Source organism: Mustelus asterias, chromosome 5, assembly GCF_964213995.1.
Source record: "Mustelus asterias chromosome 5, sMusAst1.hap1.1, whole genome shotgun sequence".
NCBI classification, from domain to species: Eukaryota; Metazoa; Chordata; class Chondrichthyes; order Carcharhiniformes; family Triakidae; genus Mustelus; species Mustelus asterias.
In genome coordinates, this window is record NC_135805.1 from 15,190,043 (window position 1) to 15,193,742 (window position 3,700).

The 3,700-nt window shown below is 48.9% G+C and overlaps 1 protein-coding gene across 1 annotated transcript in view; it reads right to left on the minus strand.

Moving 5' to 3' along the window:
• LOC144493915 (mechanosensitive cation channel TMEM63B-like) overlaps window positions 1-2,962 on the minus strand; it is a 137,457-nt gene extending 134,495 nt beyond the window's left edge. The window contains exon 1 of the mRNA XM_078213497.1: window positions 2,744-2,962. The gene's annotated coding sequence lies outside the window, so the exon portion shown is untranslated. The remainder of the gene's footprint in view (window positions 1-2,743) is intronic.
• Between the last annotated feature and the right edge of the window lie 738 nt (window positions 2,963-3,700).

Genomic DNA, 3,700 nt, shown 5'->3' on the forward strand with positions numbered 1-3,700 from the left:
ACAATTATTTACAATATCTATTACTGACTTGGATGAGGGAAGTGAATGCATACTATTGCCAAGTTTGTGGATGACACAAAAATAAGTAGGAAGGCAAATAGTGAGGATGACACGGAGTATACAGAAAGATTTCGACAGGTAAAGTGATTGGACAGAAACTTGGCTGATAAGTTATGCACTTTGGTGCTGAATATTATTTAAAGGGAGAAAGACTGCAAAAAGCTGCAACACAGAGACATTTGAGGATCCTCGTGCATAAATCAGAAAAAAGCTTACATGCAGGTTCAGCAGAGCGGCACAGTGGTTAGCAGTGCTGCCTCACAGCACCAGGGACCCGGGTTCAATTCCCAGCTTGGGTCACTGTCTGCATGGAGTTTCCACGTTCTCCCCTCGTCTGCATGGATTCCCTCCGGGTGCTCCAGTTTCCTCCCACAGTCCAAAGATGTGCAGGTTAGGTAGATTGGCCATGCTAAGTTGCCCCTTAGTGTCAGGGGGACTAGCAGGGTAAATAAGTGGGGTTATGGGGAAAGGGCCTGGGTGGGATTGTGATCGGTGCAGACTCGATGGGCCAAATGGCCTCTTTCTATGAGGCCAGAGGGAAGGCAAATGGAATGTTGGCCTTTATTTCAACAGAATGGAGCATAAAAATAAGGAAGTCTTGCTAAAACTGTACAAGGCCACGCCTAGAACAGGTTGGGTCTCCTTATTCAAGATAGATATACCAGCATTGGAGACGGTCCAGAGAAGGTTCACTAGGCTGATCCCAGGTATGGAGGGATTTTCTTATGAGTGATTGATTGAGAAGGTTGAGAACTCATTTTAGTTTCACCAGTTTAGCAGAATGAGGTGCAACTTTATTGAGAGATATAGGATTTTCAGGAGGCTTGACAGGGTAGATGCTGAGAGGTTTTTTCCCCCTTGTGGGAGAGTCTAGAATTAGAGGGCATCATCTGAGAATAAAGGGTCACTCATTTAAGGCTGATGAGGAGGAATTTCTTCTCCGAGGATTGTGAACCTGTGGCATTCGTTGCATGAAAACTGAGTCATTAAGTTTAAGGCTGAGATAGACAGATTTTTAATCAGTAAAGGAATCAAGAGTTATGGGGCTACGGTGGAAAAATGGGGTTGAGGATCATATCAGATCAGTCATGATCTCATTGAATGGTGGAGCAGACTCGATGGACCGAATGGCCTGTTTCTGCTTGAAGGTATTATGAAAGCTTGTTCTTTACGAATGGTCTAGTTGAGCACGAGTGGCGCAGGTTTGGAGGGCCGAAGGGCCTGTTCCTGTTCCTGTACTGTTCTTGTTGTTCTTTGTTCTTTACACTCCACTGAAATTCTCTTTTCCTGTTATTAGCAGCTTGCCAACATTCATATCTAGGTTTATGGGAAGCAAAGGGGCGACAGAGGGCTGGTAGCACTCAAAACCATTATCTTCACAATGGGTTAGCAGCTTGAAGAGGGAGCAACATGCCAACAGAGGTGAAATGGCAGAGAATCAAAATACCATAATCTAAAGAACTCAAACAGACTAAGAGCCAATATAAAGTTCAGTGTGGGGCGCTTCAACAAAACTCCCTTACAATTCTCCCTCAGATCATAATTAATCAGTTGCCAATCCACAGCACACACTATTAATTGGGATTTCCAATTTTCCGTTTTCCATCCCGTATGCTACACGTACACCCCACCCACCAAACCTCCCGTCAGCCAAATAGTCCAAGAGCAAGATGAAAACATGGAGCAAACAAACGCTTGGTTAAAAGGAACGAAACAGCTACATGCAGAGCTCTGTGTTAACTGGAACACGTATTATTTCAAAGATGAGATGATAGCAGAAGTCTCTAAATCGCAACATGCCAAGAAAGGCTGTAAATTCACATCCAACCGAATTACTAGATCCTGAATAATTGAAAAGGCAATCCATACATTTTAAGAGAATTAGAAAGCCCTCATCCGCACCCCTCCCGGAGCGGAGAGAGAGAGCAGTAAGGATTCGCGTTTAAAGGCGGAACTGTTTACCTCTTCTCAGCACAAGTCACAGAGACACACTCAGGAACAGATAAATTAAATCCTTAAGCAGCATTCCCAGTCCTCTCTTCCCAGAGGATTCAGACAATCCAGTGTCCAGCTACAAAACTCCCGTAGGATTTATAAATCGACAATTCTTGGAAAATATTGAAGTGACTCGCAGCAGTTCACCCATTGCCTGGAGTGGGCTATGCAGGGTATCAAAATGCGACAAACATGTTGAGCCCAATTATAGGGTTTTATTTAAAAACATGTTTTTAAAATAGCCAACATGTGGATTCCTTTAAACAAACCGTTCTGAATTGCAAGGCAGAATCTTTTTTAAACCTGTAATTTTTTTTGACATAGCAACAGACAAAGAAAATAGAGGAAAGAGTAGGCCATTCGGCCCTTCCAGCCTGTTCTAACATTCATTTTGATCACATTAAATATCCTCTCATTCCCCCCTTCAGCCCCAAGAGCTCATTCCTTCTGGAAATCACAATGGTTTTTGCCCCTTTTACCAAAGGGAATCCCTTGTTAAATGCGGATAAACAATTTTTCCCCCTTTCGCACCAACTGCACAGAATCCAAAGGGGTTTTATTTACCCCCCTCCCTCCCCCATTAAAATGCAATCTCTGCCTCCCCCTTTGCACCGTGCCAGGGTGGGATTGTCACTGCCTGGAGACATCCAGGCTCCCCTTTCATACATCTTGCGCCAACCTGTGGGAGAGGGAGAAGGCGGGCGGGCGGGCGGAGGCAGGCCCTCCCTTACCTGTACAGCCACAGCAACCGAAGCGCCCTCACTCGCTCGCTGCCTGCCCTCAGCTAACAGGCCGGATCCATGAGCGGCTCAGTGATAACTCATTAGAGGGGAATTATTTATCCCTAAATAAATAACCTCCAGTCGGCGAGCCGGCTTCCAATTCGGACGCCACTATAAACAACTGCCTCCCTTCCAGGAGAGAGAGTGGGGCGGGGAATTAAAACAACGTGAGACTAACCGCAGGAGGAGGGGCCACAGCGGCCGCTGACGCAATGACGTCCACCTCAGGGTGACAGCCGCTGACGCAATGACGTCCACCTCAGGGTGACAGCCGCTTACGGACTGACATTTCCCGATGAAGTTGGCCGCAGGACGTGCGCCGCTTACGTAACGACGTCATCGGCAGCCTCTGACGGCGCTTGCGCGATGGCATCACCACCCACCGGCCGCGACTCTCTCTGCCAGGTTGGATGGCGCCCTCCAAGTCAGTCCACCGCGTCACCACCCACTCCTTTTTACTTTCTTCCGCACGTATAAAAGTTTCCAGAAATATCACAGTTGACGCCCTGAACGTGTTTCTTTTCACAGCATGAAAGGAAATTTCGCATCTGGGTTGTTTCAAAAAGAAAGTGGGCGCGGCGTCGCCATGGTTTCTGCGTAGCGTGACGCATCACGTTGCGTGCCCTTTTCCCCCCCTCATTCGATCCCGCAGGCCCCAGGCTCCTCCCCCGTCCCCAGACCCCTCCCCGCCGCCAGGCTCCGCCCCCAGGCTCCGCCCCCAGGCTCCTCCCCCGTCCCCAGGCCCCGCCCCTGTCCCAAGGCCCCTCCCCATCTCCTCCCAGGCCCCCCCCACCACCTCGCCCCGAGTCCCTCTCGCAGGCCCCGCCCCCGAGCCTAGGCCCCTCCCCAGCCCCGCCCTCAGC